This window comes from Neophocaena asiaeorientalis, unplaced genomic scaffold, assembly GCF_003031525.2.
Source record: "Neophocaena asiaeorientalis asiaeorientalis breed wild unplaced genomic scaffold, Neophocaena_asiaeorientalis_V1.1 scaffold133, whole genome shotgun sequence".
NCBI lineage: Eukaryota > Metazoa > Chordata > Mammalia > Artiodactyla > Phocoenidae > Neophocaena > Neophocaena asiaeorientalis.
Window position 1 is genome coordinate 1,081,861 of NW_020174429.1, and position 18,581 is coordinate 1,100,441.

The 18,581-nt window shown below is 46.2% G+C and overlaps 1 non-coding gene across 1 annotated transcript; it reads right to left on the reverse strand.

Annotated features, from left to right (window-relative positions):
* Window positions 1–18,101: 18,101 nt before the first annotated feature.
* LOC112407506 (U6 spliceosomal RNA) lies at window positions 18,102–18,208 on the reverse strand. Its single transcript, XR_003004763.1, has one exon. It is a non-coding gene; the product is annotated as a U6 spliceosomal RNA (small nuclear RNA).
* Between the last annotated feature and the right edge of the window lie 373 nt (window positions 18,209–18,581).

Sequence of the window (18,581 nt, forward strand, 5' to 3'; positions counted from 1 at the left end):
TCACCTCCACACTCCCTCTCTTGCCAACTACTCCCGAGTGGCAGGAATGAGCCCTGCAGGCAGACCACCTGGGTTTCAAATTCTGACTCCCTGACTTGCAAGCTGTGTGACCTTGAGCACATGGCTCAACATCTCTGTTCCCTCAACTGTAGTACAGGGATAATAAAATGCCTACTTCATAGGTTGAGGATGAACTGAATTAATATGGGTGAGGTGTGCAGAACAGTGACTGCCATAGAGTAGGAGCTCAACAAATGATAGCTGTTACATCACACGTAGGACTCACATGAAATAGTCAGTGTGGAAGTACTCTGAGAGATACAAAGTCAGAGGGAGAGAGAGGCAGGCACATGGCTATTTTCCTAGTGCTCACAACCCCTTATTTATTGTCTCTCATTTATCAACCTTTTCAATTCCTTTCTTTAAGAAATACCCAAAGCCAAGTATGAGATGAGGGAAGTACACACAGTTTTCTAAAGGATTGGTATGCTGGGTCATGGACCGCCTTTCGGGCTGGGATCTGAACATTTCCTCTTTTCTGAGACATAGTTACCCTTCTTTTTGAACTAGAAGATCCAGAGTTCTTTCCCGAGCCTCTTGCTTACCAGCAACATAATCTCGAGTGTACTGCTTGGTTTCCTCATCAAGAAATCTATAAAACCTTCCCTGACTCCTTAAAGGAGGCACTGTGAAGTTCAAGAGAAGGGCTTTGCAAACTGGAAAGCGCCCTACACAGACAACACACATGACTCCTGGAGGAGAAGAAAGGTCAGGAAAACACTGAGGATGGGGATCAGATCTTGGTCATCCTTCTATCCAAACCCTCTTCTCCGGTGTCACCTGCCAGCACCTGGCTGGGACCTCTCAGACACTCGGTGCTCAGTAAAATGCCTGCTGGGATGACTTGAGTTGGGGAGGGAGAGGGAGGTACCAACACCCCTTGTGGGTTTCCAGCCCTCGGGCCTGACATCTCTCAGCAGTGTGTGGGCCACTAGGAGCCTGCCAAGCACATCATCCGTGAAATCACAGGGCCACCAGGAAGGCAGTGCAGGGTGGAGTCAGTGAGAATGCACTAATTTTGTCAGTTACACTGTGCCATCATGCACACACCCATGGGTGGCAGTGAGGGAGCAGAGGAGGGGAAAGGAAAGTCGACAATTTCATGTGAGTGAAATTGCAGGTCCTGCTAGATGGCTCAAAGGCCTGGGGCTGGCCCTGGGCAAAACTGTGCAGGAGAAAAGTTTGTTTTCTCTGTTGTCACTCCCTCCGTTTCATCATATTCTCCATACCTCCCCCCCGCCCCCAAATACACACACACACACACACACACACACACACACGCATGCACGTACATCCCACCCTGGCATCTGTCTTCTGACGTGTCCCATTCTCCATCTGGGAGCCCACCTGCCTGCCCTGCAGTGAAGCCATGACCCGAGCCTTTCCCTACTCCCTTGCCCCGTGGCTCCCCATCTCCCACCAACATCCCTCTGCTCCAAGATCCATCTGTCCCACACTTGCTGTTCTGTTACCCCTTCTCAAATTAACACTAATCATCTCCTCCCAGGTTAACTCAGTTTGAACTCCACCTTGTATTATCATGATCTGAGCCCAGATCTGCCTCCCAATGAGAAGGCAGTTTCCATGAAGTTGGAGACTGTGTCTGACCCTCTTTGCAATCCACTCAGAGCCCCACCATGTCGGGACCGTACAAGGTGCTCCATGAACACTCAGGAACGTGCTGGGCTTTTTAGCAGTTACCTGCACCTTGTTTATAGGAAGCCACGGAGTGAAAGTCTCCACAAGAGTTGAGTGGGGTCAGGAGGATCTAAAGACACTGAGGATGGAGAGAGTAAAGTCCTTAAAGGAACTGGCTGGACCCTTCCTCCTGAAGGCAGTGACATGGGACTCTAGTGTTCCATGAATAAAAAAAAGTCTGGTTCAGCTTGGGTGAAAAATATATCAGAACTCTCTGTCTTATTTTACAATTTCTTTCCATTAGTCTAAAATTATTTCCAAATTAAAAAGAAGGAGAGGAAGAAGAGGCAATGATAAGCCCAGATAATTCTATATATATTTTATCAAAACTTGGAGGAATAGATAATTCCTTCTGAATACAAACTCAGAGCATAGAAAAAGAAAAACAACTAACCCATCATATGAGGTGAATATGACCCTTATTGCAAAAGCAAAGATAGTACAGGTCATGAAGAGTAAAGATCAGATTCACATATGAACTTGGATACAATTGTCCTAAATTAATTAATTAACAAATTGAATATATCAGTGTATAAAAAAATATATATCATAATCAAGTAGGATTTAATTCAGGAATGTAAGGATGGTTTAAAAGGTCAGAAAATCTTTTAATATATTATACCATATTAATTAATTACAGGAGAAAATTGACATGATCATGTCAATGCCGAAAAACCATTCAATAAACATTAAATATACTTCAACAGTCATTCGTGATAAAGAAACTGAAATCTTGGCAAACTAGACACTGTAGAGAACTTTATTAACAGGACACGTAGACGTTCTTATTATTAGAATAAGGAAGTTCAGGAAACTTTCATACAAGAACAACATAAAAATTAATGCATTTCTATAAATCAGTAATAGACAATTAGAAAATGTAGTGAAAAAAACAGCTCATTCATTAGAGCAATAAAATTTAGGAGGAACATAAGACTAAAATTGACAGAAGAAAAACGTGCAAGATCTCCACAAAGAAATTTACAAATCTCACCAGTTACCTATCACTGTGGAACAAGCCACCCTAAAACTCAGAAGCCTAAAACAGCAACATTTTATTTGCTCTTGATTCTAGAGGTCTGCAATCTGGTCTAGGCTTAGCTGGGGCAGTTTCTTTGCTGGTCTCACCCGGGGTCACTCATGCAGCTGCTGTCAGCTGGTGTCTCAGCGGCTACATGATATAAGATGGCCTCACTCAAGTGTCTGGTAGCTGGAAGCAGTGTTGTCTAGGCCACCTTTTCTGCAGCCACATGGCAGTGGAAGAGTTCCAAGAGGGCAACAGCAGAAACTCCAAGGCATCTTGAGTGAGGTCCAGACACTGAGGACATAAAACAGCTTTTCTACCATATTTCTCTGATAAAAACAGGACTTAAGGCCAGCCCAGATTCAAGGCATAAAGGACTGGCAAAATCACCCCGCAAAGGGTTGTGGATCCTAAGATGGGAGCAGGTACAGTGACTCCTCTTACAAGCAACTAGCCACACAAATCGCTACCCAACATAAAAGATGAGTTGAATAAATGGACCAGTGTACCATATTCATATAAATGGGAATATTTAGAATTGTAGAAAAATTTCAATTCTGCCCAAAGTAATCTATAAATTTTTAATTGCCATAAAAACTCCAAGGTTATTTTTCTTTTTTCTATTTTTTTTCAAGGTTATTTTTCATTTTGTTGTTGTTGTGTGTAGCTTGATGACGTGATCCTAAAATGTATAGCAAAGAGTGAAAGAATAAGATAGAAGATTATTAAGAAGGCACCGAATAGTGTATCATGTAAGATGGGAACTGTTTGAAAGAAAAATCAGGGTGGGTGAAAGAGGATTAAAGATAAAGAGAGTGGACTGAACAAATGTTTCACACAAAATCCCACTCTATCTCAAATGACAGTAAAGTGAAAACAAAGAATGAGAGAACAGAACAGAAAAAAAATTATGGAAGCTAAGAAGCAGATGAAAGAGTGGTAAGTAACTTAGCCATTCAGTAGATCCAAGAAAACTGAGTTCTAGGCCAACAGTGCAGAAAAACAAGAAGCAATATGACAGGATGATAGAACTCTCCGAAAGTCCAGGGAAGAGTGGAACCAGTTATCTCTGGAAATAAAGGTGAAAATGGAGCTAAAAGAAATAGTTGAAAGTCTGTGTTAAGACCCAGGTTCCCAGACTCCCTCCCAACTCTGCACAGCCAGACACTGCCTACCTATCATGGAAGGACACTCGAAGTTTATTCTCTAGAGAAGATCAAACAGGAGGCGGTTCCCCTGATTGCGCAGAGCTGAGGGCAGAGTTTCCTAGTAAAAGCTGGAATATTAGCGAGTATGTGTCCACTGAGCTTCACAGCTCTCTTCTGAGCCTCACCTCCAAGAACCCTGGAGGCCAGCCATTCGCCCTTGTGACAGGAAAAAACTTAATCAGCCCAAGAAGAAGAAACTTACTGATATTGAAAATCTACAAGAGATGATCTAGGCTGATCATCTCAGGATAATCTAAATTCACATACCCAGAGCTTCCGATCAGCTTTTTGTCCACATAAGAACACAAACAAAGATCTCCAGACATGTGAGGAAAGCCACCAGCATGAAAGACAGAGGCCCAGATGAACAAGTGGGGAAAAACAATTTAGAAGAAGCAAAGTTGATTCAAGGGGAAGAAAACTCAAAAAAAAAGTTACAATTAATATCCTTAGTGATGTGAGAAGATATTGCAACCAAAGAACAAGGAGAGGTTGTTAGGAAAAAGAACAGTCAGAGAACAAAAATCAGTGCTCCTGAGAATTAAAAACATCATAGTAGAAATGAAGAAATCAATAGAAGAATAGAAGGCAAAGTTGAGGAAAGAGGACAAAGAAAAAGGGAAGGAAAATGGGAAAGAGAAGAAAATTAGAGGACTAGTCCTGGAGCTTTGATACATAAGCAATAGGAGTGCCAGTAAAAACAACAGAAAACGTGGAGAAGAATCTTAGGGAGGGAGGAAGGAAGGGAGGAAAATCAGAGAAGAGAATAAAAAAGGAAACCTCCCAGAGTTGAAGGACATGAGTTCATAGATTTAAAGGACCTACCAAGCACCCAGCACCATGGATGAAACATCATTATGAAATTTTAGAATATTGTCTACCAAGAAAAAAAAATCTACAAGTTTATAAAGATCAGTAAGGCTTTGCACTTTTTGACAGAACTACAGGAAGCTTGAAGATAATGGTGAATACCTTCCAAATTCTGAAGCCAAAGTACTTCCTATCTAGAATTTCATAACCATCCTAGTGGCCAATCAATCGGGAAGGAGGAATAAAGATATTTCCAGACATCTCACAATACTTACCTCACATCCACTCCTTCCCAGGAAGCTACTGGAGGAACACGCGCCCAGAACCAAGAAATAAACTAATGACAAGGAAGAAATGGGACCCAGGAGATCCAAGGTGAAAGAGAGATTGGTGACGACGGAAAGGCCCAGAATGACAGATGTTCACCAGACGTAGAGTCTTCCAGCCCACATTGGAGCACATCAGAAGTCTCCAGGAAAGACTCCTCAGAAGATTAAGCTGACTAAACCTCTGACGATAGAGAAGGGGAGAATGAGACAATTGTTGATTGAATTTTGTGATTGAATTAGATACGCGTAAATAGAAAGCCAAGCAAACGAAGAAGCAAGATGAGAGAAACAAAAAGTTGTGTAGAGAAAGAAAGTCGTCGTGGTTCACTACATGGTTTTACACAGTCAGATTAATGTGAAGCCCAAACATCCATCTAACCAAAATTACGACCCAACGTACTGAGGGGATGCGGCAGAGAGCACATGAGTGGATGGAGCAGAAAAATTCTCAGTGGACTAATATTTAAAACTTAATGATTAAAACTGAAAAATAATTATGAGGTAGCAATACAAGTTTAGAAATATTATTTAAAGCCATGGAAATAAGTACCAAAATCATCAGAGTTGAGAATGACTGCTCCCAGGGAGGGAGATGTTGGGGGAAAGCATAAGGGACAGCTACTTTTCATAGCAAGGCTTGTAAAATAATTTGACTGCGCCTATGTATAACTTTGATAAAAATATAAACTTTAAAAATAAAATTTTTTAAAGTAAAATGGTGGAAATAATACTGGCTCTTACCACCCCATCAGGTTCAAAACATTGCAAAATGCCATACAAGGAAAAGGTATTTCATAGCTAATGGGGCACAGGAACAATTGTGCAGGTCAGTATTTATAATCTGGTTGATATTTTGAAATGTCACAGCTCTGTCATATATGCTCAGTCTTCCAAACTGTTTATGCTTATTTAGCATAACTTGTTTCAAAATCCAGGAAACATTCATGCTATACACACACACACACACAGGAAGATCTAAGAATAGCCGAGGCAATTGAATAACAAACTGGCAGGGGACTTACTTTACCAGATGTTAAGATTTTGCAGAAAACCGTAAAAATTAAAAGTAGTATTGGCACAGAAGAAAGAATACGCCAGTAGAACCAAATAGAGGGTCCAGAGACACACTGATACACAGATGGGACCCTAAAATGTGACAAACACTGGGGAAAACACACACTGTAAAAAAATGGGGTTGGATATTTGATTATATAAATGGAAAAACTAACATAAAATGTAATTTTTTGGCGAGGAAGCTGAGACAAATAGCAAAACACTAAGATTCAAGCTTTTTCCTACTGTATAGCACAAGGAACTAAACTCAGTATCTTGTAATAACCTATAATGGAAAAAAATCTGAAAAAAAGAATACATATACATGTGTAACGGAATCACTTTGCTGCACACCTGAAACTAGCACAACACTGTAAATCAACTACACTTCAGTGTAAAAACAGAAATCTTTAAAACATTTTAAGTATATTTGTATTGTTGCATGCACAGTTAAAAAGATATTTTAAAAGAGTCAGTGGTCTCAAATTATATTTGAAAAATGGGGAAAAAAGATTTTTTTAAGCTGACGAGAGCTAGGTGAAAACACAAACAAAACTTCACTCTGGGTGCTGTGTGGTTTGTTGATAGATACGGGGCAAGGAGAGGCAGCAAGGAGAGGGAGAAACCAGCCAAGGAAAAATTGGAGGCCATTGTGAGAGCGAGGAAAAGAGATGATATGTATTTGAATAAAAAATGGTGGCGGTGGGGATAGAGACACCTATCCCATGTCACATGGCTTTGGCTCATCCAGCAGACATCCCTAAGGGAGACTTGTTAAGGCCTAGAAAGTGATTGGATTCTGGTAATCAGAGAAAGGAAGAGTCAATGGACTCCTGGGTACCTAGCTAATAAGTCATCCTGGATTTACAACAACTCTAGGTAGGATATAATCATTTCCATTGTAGATATGTTTAACTCTAAGGCTGCTACAGAATTGTAGGTGGAGATGTCTAGTAAGCAGTGGCAAATACAAGGTCTGCAGTTCAAGATAGAATTGGAGCTGAAAACAGATTCGGAGCATGCTTGCTGGATGCTTATATGCTTAACGTATAATTAAGTCCTTGTTATACGTTACCATTACCCCTTCTCCCGTCCCATCACAGAGCTTTTCATAACCGACTGTAGCTATTTGTTTGTCTCCTCACTAAGCTGTAAATCCTGGGAAGATGGGGACTGTGTCTTGTTCTCTTCAGTATCCTCCGTGTCTGGCACATACTAGGTCCTTCATTGAGGACCTAGCAAAGGGAAGAGGAGGAAGGGCAGAAGCTTGGGGAGCACCAAAACCTATGGGACAGGCAGCAAGAGAAAGCCATCAAAGGAGCAGTCAAAGCAACCACCAGAATAAGAGAAGAACCACAAGATGAGCATTCCCCAGAAGTCCCCAAATAGAGAGAGGATGGCTGCAGTGGAGGGAGCCAAGCAGTCAAGATGCTCCTGTCCTGCATAGGTTTCCCACCTGCCCCATTCCAGCTCTTCCTAGAGAACCTTTCCTGTCCACCCTCCAGGCACCACGTCACTCTCCTTCCTCGCAAGGCTGGTTAGAACAAAGATGGACACTTGACCCATCCATCAGTGCTGAGGTTTCAAGGGAAAGTAGAGGGAGGGCGAGGTCAGCACCATAGCAAGCTGAAGCCATGTGATATTTATGAGGGAGCAAGGCCTCTGGGTAAGCAGAGGAAGCTAATAGTGGAGGAAGAGAGAGAATGAATGAACACAGTCTCCATTCCTAGTAACTTTCCAGTTCCCAGCTCCAGCCTCCGCAAGACCTGCCCTGACCCTAGGTTTTACGGGGTCCAATAAACCTCCGTTTAGCCTGAGCTAGTTTGAGCGGACTTCTGTCCTTTCTACCTATCCAGATCCAACTAGAACTGTCTTTAAACTATTATATCTATAGAGATCTATATAAACTATATATCTATTATATAGATAATGATTTTAAAGGATAGCAAATGTCCACGGACTCATGAAAATTTTTACCTTTACTGGAGATTGCCGACAGCCCTCTACTCAAATTAAAAATATAGTCTTCACTTGCACTTGGAACGCTCCTGTTTAGAATTTTGGAGCTAGAAGGAAGCTGAGAATCTGTCAGCCAGGAGGGAGTTGATTGCCTGAAGACATATGCTGTTTAGTGGCCTAGAAAGGACTCCATTCCAGAAGTGCCGACTCCCAGGGATCTTGCCACCGATGTACCCTGCTCCCCCATCTCTAGTCTCAGAGGAACACATGCCAATCACTGCATAATCATGCTGAATACTCGGCCCCAGCAGTTCTCCAAATCCAACTCTAGGGAGAAACGCTCACACCCAGTGGCTTGTTTCTCTGTAGCAGGACCCCTCCACCAGGAAGGTGGCTTAAACGAATTCAAACCCACGGAGGATGGCCGGCGATGACTGCTCCATTACAGTCAAATGCCGTGCAAGATTCTGTTTGTTGAAATCCTGTGTTCCTTTTGTGCATTTTGAAAGTCACATCTGGCGCTGAACTTAGAACCAAGACTTTTGTGCTGAATGAAAGCAGTGGGATTGTATGTGTTCGGGGTTCGGGACTCCTCTGAAAGGCGCTCCCAGCCCGTCGTCCAAACTGGCACAGGATGTCCAGCCATGGTCGGCTTCCTCCTCCACCGTTGAGGATGCCAATCATAACATGGCCTCCTGCCAAGACTCTGGGACCACGCTCCAGGGGCAGAAGGCAGATCTCCTGCCAAGGTCTCCAAAGCTGGGCTCCTCCCAGGCTCTCGTCCTGGAAGTGTCCTGGCCGGCATCCTCTTTGGAAAAGGGGACATCAGTCTTCAGCTGATTCCTGACATGGGGCGGGTTGGAGCCCTGGAGGCTGCAGGCCCTCGTCCAGCTCGCCTCTCACTCTCCAGCCCAGAAAGGCTGGTTTGCAGCGTCTGGAAAAGCATTTACTGGTTTGGTTGTGGTCTGCCCTAGCAGCCAAGCTGGCTCCAAGTGCCACATCTCCAAGCGCCACGTCCAATACCGGCTGTTCCAGCCCGAGGACACTTAAGAAAGGTGACCAGGAGGCCCACTTGCATAGTTGCCGGGTGGCTGTCCTTCCTCCATTCTTTGAACTCAAAACTGTTTGTTTTTGTTGAATGAATGGGAAAAAAGGCTGCCATCCTTGTCTGAAATTCCTCTTCCAGCAGTCTTTGTGGCAATGCTTCACAGACTGAGTGAGAATAGTTTAAGTGAAGTATTCCTGCATAATATTTCACTGGGCTTGTACCACATTGGTCTGGCTTATTATGCCATGTATCTTCCCAACCTTCTTAGAAAGGAGCAGGGGAATAGACCTCTTGTCTATTCTGTGTGTGGGGAAACTGAGGCCGAAGGAAACTACAGAGACTCACAACTGGGGGGACAGAGCCAGGAAAGGCAGCAAAAGCAGGGCCAGGGCTTCCCTGGGGCGCAGTGGTTGAAAGTCCGCCTGTTGATGCAGGGGACACGGGTTCGTGCCCCGATCCGGGAAGATCCCACATGCCGCAGAGCGGCAGCGCCCGTGAGCCATGGCCGCTGAGCCTGCGCGTCCGGAGCCTGTGCTCCGCAACGGGAGAGGCCACAACAGTGGGAGGCCCGCGTACCGCAAAAAAAAAAAAAAAAAAAGCAGAGCCAATCTGAGAAAATGCACACTGATGGGGTAGATAGACTTTTCCTGACTTTAGGGTGTCACACAATTGTTAGTCACTGCGGACACCATGGGTGGGGAATTCTAAGGGCAAAAGAACTGGGTCCCTTTGCAAAATTAATTTGGGTGACCCCCCAATTTAAACCTGTACCCCAAGCTCCAAGCATGGTATTCTTGTACTGGTGCCCTAGGACCTAGCACAAGTGACCCCACCCTAGAAGGTTTTTCTAATTACTCAGTCCCCATAATCCTTCCCACCTAAGAACTGTTCCCCCAGTCACAGTCAGAACCACACCCTCATTCTTTACTGTTCTCAAATTCAAGTTAGTCTTCCCTCAACTGGATTACCAGCTGCTTCTCAAGGGCAAGGACTATGCCTTACATTTTGGAAACCCCAGTCCCACTTGTTTCCTCACTCTCTGCCGAATGACAGGGTCACGAGCACAGCCCCAGGGGCAGGATCAAGGAAGGCAGCCTTTTAGGACTTGGGGGAAAATCTGTCTTGTTTTCCATAAGAATTGATGGGGGGGAGGGGATCAACCATCTGAAATGACTGTTGGCAAAGAAACGTAGCTTCCTCTTCAGGTCATGGAAGGTGGCTCTGATGTTAGCTTCACACACAGAGAATGGATCTGGGATGAACCCCTGATCAGCCACCCAGGCTGAGGCTACCCACAGGGAGATTTTTTTCTGCATCACACCATTAGTGTTCACGTGTGTGCCATGTGTGTATGACATGGTCTGCTAGACTGCAAGCTCCTTATATGCAGGGATACTTTAAAATTCTTTTGGACATCGTAACACAGTATTAGACACAACTGACACTGTTAACACTGTCTAATAAACATGAGCATTCAACCAAAAGAAGAGCCCATAACCCAAGCTGGATAAATGAAAAGGACCATCTCACAGGTGGAGAGATTACGTGTATGGCCCTCGGTAGTTCCTGCCAGTCAGCTGCAGGATTGCATCTATAACTCTGATCACCAGGAACGGAATCTGAGAAGCTCCTCCACACCCTCACATTCCAACCTCACAGCCCCCTGCCTCCAAGTGGCACCTCCCTGGCACCACCCGTATTAAATGCCATGAGTGAGACTCAGAATCAGGGCACCATAGATCTGGTTCCATATGTGCCCTTGAGCAAGCGATTTCCCTTCCTGAGTCTCAGTGTTTGTACCTATAAAACAAAGGAATCAGCTAGCTCATCTCTGGCAGAGAAAGAAGCAAAGGCTCTCGGAGCCACACCCCCTCCTAGACTCCAGCTCCCCGGGATTTGGGTGTCGATTTGCTTCTGTTTGGTTGGTTTTCTTGTCTGGGTCTTGGCCGTGTGTGGCCATCTTTACCGGGCTGAACAATACAATTATCTACATCAAATACCCCTACCTAGAGAGTGACTGTGTGCCCTACGCCAGAGAGGCCTGGATAGGATCTAAAGCTGCCCAAAGGAGGTGTGAAATGACTTTGAATGCTCTAATTTCCCTTATAAATTCAGGTAAATTTTACATTCGTTTCCGTATTATTACTGAGTTGGGATAGAAACTATCTTCCCTATATCTTAAAATAAAGAGACCGTCCAGGAAGGGGTTTCATGCTAAAGTTGTTTGAGCTGAAGCGCCAATCTATAGGTGTTTTCAGCGACACCAGAACTTCCAGGGCTAAAAATTCATATTTTGACGAATTTTTAGAAATTCTTCAACTAGAAATCCCTCATCAGATATTTGTCCTTTTCTGTACAAACGCATATTCCCTTGGGAATGGTCTAAAAGTTGAACCAAACTGAGACAAGGCTGAGATTCTCTCCTGGGATCTGGGAAGCCAGTTCCAGCAGGACAGTCTGGGGCTGTGCGGATAAGCAGTAGCTGGTGAGAACAGCGCAGGATTTTGATAAACTTCCATCAAGCCAACACTCTGATTTGACTCTGTCCTCCAGAACACGAAGGACATGCTGCTGCGGGTCCGAGCACCCCGGCAGGTCCTCCGGAAGCGCTGCATTTAGAGCTGGAACCACACCTCCAAGGGACTTGGACTAATTGGCCGGATTAGTCTGGACAGAGATGATGGACATGCATCTCATGCAGAATGGATGGAGAGATCAGAGTGGGGGCGGGGTTGGGGGAGGCTCCCTACTGTTACGGAGATTGATTCATGTGGCTTCAGAGGGCAGAACCCAGACCAGCACTTACCTGTTTTCGGTTTGATCTCAGCAGAGGGAAGCCTAGAGCCCTGTGAAAGGCAGGTGGGTCGCCTCAGCAGGAAGGGAGCATCCTGGTCCTGGGAGAGTGGAGGCGGGAGCTAGCTGGCCACTGTGTGATGGGATTCTGTGAAAGAGTGGGGTGCATGCGGAGATGTGGCCCCTAGAGCCCCTCTGAGGAAGGATTGCTGCCCAGCTGTGGGGAATGTGGTCAGTGGTCAGTGGTCAGCCTCCAGCATCGGCTCTTCAGGTTTGGCCTCGGCTGCAGGGAGCCTCCTCCACTGGGGCTCACGTGTGGTGATGGGGAGAAGCAAGGGTACAAAGGCTGGACCTCCAGGCCCGCTGCAGGACACCCCGATGGACAGTAATCACTTCAGAGCTAGGTTGGCCAAGGCTTTGTTGGAACTGCATCAGTGTGGGCATCTTCCTCTGCCCCTCCAGCTCCATCTCAGCCTCTATTTCTAGAAAACCTACCTGAGACAGAAAAATACTGCACGGGACTGGTCACCCAGAGATTCTAGGTGATCATACTGTCATCGCTCACTTACACCTGAGTGAGAATGAATTCACTGAAATCTTTACAGAGAACAAGTTCATACAGGTGTAGCTTCAGGAAATGGGGAGGGAAAAAAGTCACAGGACAAGGCGGATAAAAGACAATGGATTGAGTTGTACACTTTAAATGGGTGGTATGTGAATTATATCTCAGGAAAACTGCATACAATTTTTTTTGAGAGAGAGACAACAGAGTTGCTGTAAGACGGCCAGTCCCTCCCAATCTCTGCTAGGAGACGCCAGCACTGCAGTCCTAAACCAGGAACTAAAAGGACCCACGTGAGACCCGTGGCCCCTCAGCCAGGCTGTCTGTCCCCACAGAGCAGATTGGGCATGCCCAGGGCCCGGTTTTCAGCCCTGGGAGGCTCAGTGACAACGCCTTCCTCACTGTGTCTCCGAGTCCAGAGGGAGGGGCCCTGCTACCAGCCAGATCCCGATGCACCATTTTGTTCTCCTGAAACTGGGGTCCGCAGACTTCTCCTATAAAGGGCCCCCCATAGCAAATATTTTAGGCTTTGCGGGCAACCTGATCTCTCTGGCAACTACATAACCCTGCCGCAGTAGCACAAAAGCAGCCACAGACACTACATAAATGAATGGCCCTGGCAGTGTTCAAATAAAACTTTATTTACAAAACAGGCAATGGTTCAGATTTGGCCTGGGGACTATAGTTTGCTGACCTCTGTCCTAGAGTCATGGACTAGCCTACTTGGAAATAATTCCCGGTCGTGAAACAGAAAGGTTTTCTCTATTTGAGATCCAATCAGGCTCTGTGCATTTGGTGTCTTCCAGGTCTCCCTGGGGAAATGGGACCAAATGGTCTATATATGTGACATAGATTTCAGTTTAACTGGGAACAGAGACTGGTAGAATATGGTTTCTGCTCTCAAGGAACCCAGTCAAGTTCTGGAGACATGTAAATAAGCAGATAATTCTCATTCTGTGTGATAAGTGCAGAAGAAATGTGGGTACATATACACAGGTTTGGGCTAAAACCATCACTGGCTGTTGTCACCAGATCATTAGTTTGGGGACTGGGTCAGTTGGCCCTCAAGGTGGGCTAATGAAGTGGCATCTCTAGCCCATTCCAGTCTTTGTACTCTACAGAGAACTTGACTTTTTCAAATTCATCTTGGAAACAAGGACAAAGAAAATCCCAGCCTGTCACCGAGCCAGATCCTGCAGGGATTGTTTTGGTGCATAAGCCACCAGGAAGGGAGGGTGGTCGTAGCCATTGTATGGGAAAGGCCAGGGGCTGGGTGTGGCTTCGGACGCCCCCTTCCAGTTTCCTGGGCCTACTCGGTGTATTGCAGCTTGTGGGTGTGCTTTTCCCTTTGCTGTGCCACCCCGCTGCCCTTGCAAGCCCTGTCTATGGGTGCCCTCTGGTGGCTTGCAGGCTGGAAAGCTTTAGTGCCTCTTAAGGAAACAGGCAGACAGGCAAGGAGAAAGCCTGAGAATCAGTCACAGAGATTTCCCCCAGGCTCCTCCTCCCCGACTCCAACTCCCGTCTCCCCCTAGAGATTCTGGGATGTATCCAAAGCTTGCAGAAGGAATCGTTTTCATTCCTTCCCCGATACCTTTCGTCTTTCAATTTGGGTGATTCATACCATCAAACCACCCCGGAGACTTGGCATTCCAGACTGTTTATGGCAGAGAGGTCACCCAAATCTTCAAAGGCACTGAGGGCTAATGGATAAAAAGGCAGCTGTGAATTTCCTGTTGGGGGGCCATTTCTCCTTTGCATCTACCCCCAGCGCTGAGTTGCTGCCCTCTCCGCAATCCTGTTCCTTCGATGTCTCCCACAGCTGAGGCCTCGGTGGAGAAGCATACTCTCCTCCTAGGTGTTGAATCCTCTAAGGAGAGCATTTCTGGTGAATGTGATCCTTTTGAGAGAACAGTTGCTCTGGCTGAAGCTCGCATGCTACTCACCCTCGGTGGAGGCCGTCCACATGTTTTCTTTCTCAGCCAGGGGCAGGGTCTGTGGCCCGTACCTTCAAGCTATGCTGCTGATGGCTACGACCCTGGCAGTGCCCGTCCTTGGCTGAGCAGTAACGTTGGTAGAACTCAGCTTTTGTTCCAGGCCCATTCCTTTCAGTCCCCCTGCCCTGGGCCCACTCTTCCACTTTCATAATGCATCCTCCATCATCCAAGAATCTATGTACACTGATATTCAAGTGTCCCTCCCCAAGGAGCCTTGCCTTTTCCAACCTATATTTCTTTTGGAAAAGGACATTGTTCTGGGAAACAGAAGACCTAGATTTTCACTCCAACCCTTCCATGTGACCCTGGACAAACCACTTTCTCTCTATCATAAGGTCCAGGACAGTGATTCTCAACTTGGCTGCCCATTAGAATCACCCAGGAAGCTTTTCTTTTTTTTTCTTTTCTAATTTATTTATTTTACTTATCTATTTTTGGCTGTGTTGGGTCTTCGTGGCTGCGCGCGGGCTTTCTCTAGTTGCGGTGAGCGGGGGCTACTCTTCGTTGCTGTGCGCAGGCTTCTCATCGCGGTGGCTTCTCTTGTTGCGGAACGTGGGCTCTAGGCGCGTGGCCTTCAGTAGTTGTGGCTTGCGGGCTCTAGAGCGCAGGCTCAATAGTTGTGGCGCACGGGCTTAGTTGCTCCGCGGCATGTGGGATCTTCCCGGACCAGGGCTCGAACCCGTGTGCCCTGCACTGGCAGGCGGATTCTTAACCACTTTGCCACCAGGGAAGCCCCAGGAAGCTTTTTAAAAGTACTTTTTGTTGCCGGGGGCTAACCCCAGAAAGTCAGATTCATTTGGTGTGCGGCGGGACCCAGGCATCAGGGCTTTTTATACACTCTCTCGATAGTTCTCCCGTGTAGTCAAGTGGAGCTGTTCAAGCAACTTCCAACCAGCGGGAGGGTCAGAAGTTCAGGTGGGTGCGGAAGGGGAAGTCTCTGAGAGCCCTAGCATTGTCCCCTACTGTTTGCCTACATGTGAAGCCAGCCCTGGATTCAGGAAGTACATGCGGAAGCCATCTTGAGCTAAGAGAAGAGCACAGCGCAGCAAGGGCTGAAGTAATTAAGGAACACAGTCTTTTCATAAAAACTCTAAGCAGAGCCCTTTCCGGCCTCCAGAACGGAGGTGTGGCTGCATCAGATCTGGAGTGACTGAGCGGCAGCCAACCTCACGTTTAGCAGTCGGTCCATCCTATAACTAATGACGGGGTTACAGGAAAAGTACAGGGGCCTGAGTCCAGACAAGTCTGGAGCTGGCTCGGCCCCGGAAACACCATGTTAACTGGTCCTGGGGCCCAGTGCCGCACCCACATGCCTACATGTCCAGAAGACTTAGCAAAGCCCTGTAGCACATTGGTTAACTGCATGAACTCCTGATCCAGTCTGCCTGGGTTGAGATCCCAGCTCTACTACTTACTAGCCTTGTAACCTCAGATGCATTGTTCAGCCCCTCTGTACTTTGCTTCCTTCTATGTAAGATGAGAATAATAATAATGTCTACCTCTTAGGGCTGTTCTGAAAATTGGATGGGTTGGTACCTGAGCTATGTATGGCACTTAGAATGTGCTCAATAAATATTTCCTCTTATTCAGGAGAAACCTCATACTGGAATGGGAGTCTGAAGACCCGGCTTTCCCTCCCAGCTCCATCTTTATCCAGTTGTGCGTTCTGGGGTAGGTGACCTCACTTCTCTGTGCTAGTGCCCTCTGTTCCAAACTGAGGGGTAGCACTAAACTCCTTTACTCTAAAATCCTCCATGGATCCCCACTGACCTCATGATAAAGTCCCAGGTCCCTCTCTTGGCCTTTAGTGCCCTTGGTGTCTCCAGCCCCTGCCCTTCCCTCTAGCCTCAATTCACAGAACACCAAGGTGGTCATGGCTGGTGAGTAGTCATGTAAAGCGTCATCATACCATGGCCCTCCTCTGTTCAGAGGCTCCCCATGGCTTCTCGTGCAGCACAGAGTACGACCCAAGGCCCTTTGCACAGCCTGTCTTGCCCCACAATCTGACCTCAGCTCCCACCAGTGTCCCTCTCCACCCCGGTACCCAGTTCTCTGGTTTCTTGGCTGTTCCCAAGACACCAGCCTCTCCTGCCTTGGGGTCTCTACACTTGCTATTTCCTCTGCCTGGAAGCTTCCCTCAGAGCCTCCTGGCTCAGGCTCACGTTCTTGAGGCCTCGGTTCAAACTTCCCAAGACACTAATAAATAACACATAATAAAGTCAAGGGGCTTCCGATATAAGGGCTGGGCAAGGGACACAAACACGAAACAGAACAAAGCAAGATGGAGAATAAGTATGTATCACAGCAGAAACCGTTGAGTTAACTTGATGAGACAGCCTGGGAGTTCTTCCACAGCTCTGGAGAGAGAAAGATCAGAGTGGACTGCAGCCCTTCTGGAAGCTCTGAACCAGGAGAAGAGCCTTCCCTGACCACCCCGCACACAATAGGATGCTGCCCCATCATCCTGTCTTATGTGTCCCAGCAGCCCCACCATCCCTAATGGACTATATATTTGTTTACGGTCTATCATCTCCCCTTCCACAACGTAAGCTCCAAGAGAGCAAGGACTTTGTTCGTCTCCTTGCTGTGTCCCCAGCTCTGTGGACCATGCTGGGCACATACTAGGTGTCCAGAAACTGTGTTGAAAGATGAAGGATGCTGGCTTGCTTACTAGAGGAGGTCGTGTTACTGCAAGGAACTCCCAGGAAGGACATATCTCAACCAGAAAGAATTAACCTCTTTTACACGTGATGTCGGGCATGGAGACAGATGGATGGGGAGGATATATTAGGAGCAGTGGGAAGATTCCTTGCCAAGGTCCTCAGACCAGAACACTGGGGCAATACCTACCACCTGTGAGCATGCAGAACAGGAAACCTTGGAAAGCCATTTAGCTCAGCCCCATCTAAAGACTAAACGCTGAGTTTAGGCTGACGGTTTGTTCTGTCTAAAAGGCCTCAAGAAAGGAGACAGCACTCCAAGCTCACCACATCGGCCCTGCCCACCATTATACCGCTGGGCACCTGGGAAGCCACCAGAGGCTGGTGGCTGCCTGGGCTGTCCCGCCGTGGGCAGAACACTCCTTTTTATGTCTTACTTCTGTACTGCATTACCTGAGCACTTGGTGGCTTCCGAAATGAAGCCACATGGTTTGATGGCAGATCTCTGGAGGAAAATGCCAACCTTTAATTGTCCTCATGACTCTTCTGAAAATAGAATCCTTTTTATTCAAAGCTTAATTCAGTTAATGTTCCCAATATAAATGAATAAAGTGTAAGCAAATTCTCTCGCAGGCTACACTGACAGTGTTCCTCTGCTCTATTTTTTTTTTAAAGCCACTTTTATTTTGGGTTTTCTAAATAGGCAGCTAAACTTAGAACTCATACACAATCTTTTAATTTTTTATTTTAAATTATGAAACATTTTTATGTTTCATAAATAATAATGATACAAACAATAATTTTGATACACGTTATATAGTCTCACTACCTAAGTTACAGAGATATTGACACTTTGCTTCCGCTCTTTTTAAATAACAATTTTTCCTTTTAATAATTTCTTTGAAAAATGTGGAACACTTCGCGAATTTGCTTGTCATCCTTGCTCAGGGGCCCTGCTAATCTTCTCTGTATCGTTCCAATTTTAGTATATGTGCTGCCGAAGCGAGCACCCTCTGCTCTATTTAAAGACCTTTCCTGGGCAGAGCCTAGGCTCGGCTTTCTCTGAACCTACTCAGAAGTCCCCACCCTCATGACACTGCACTGATTTCCCTCGAGCATTATGTGTGCTGGGGAGGGCAGAAAGGGGCAATGAGGAGTACCTGCCCACACACCTGGGCTCCCAGACTTGTGCCCTTTGTCCAGTTCCAGCGCCAAGCTAGTCTGGTGGGACCAAAGAGACGTCATTGGTCCCCAGAGTCTTCCAAGGGTTTATGACATAAGGGGTGGGCAGGGGACACACACAAAACAAAACAAAGCAAGATGGAGAAAAATTATGTAAACATATCAAAACAATTGAGTTAACTTTGTGAAACAGCCTGGGAG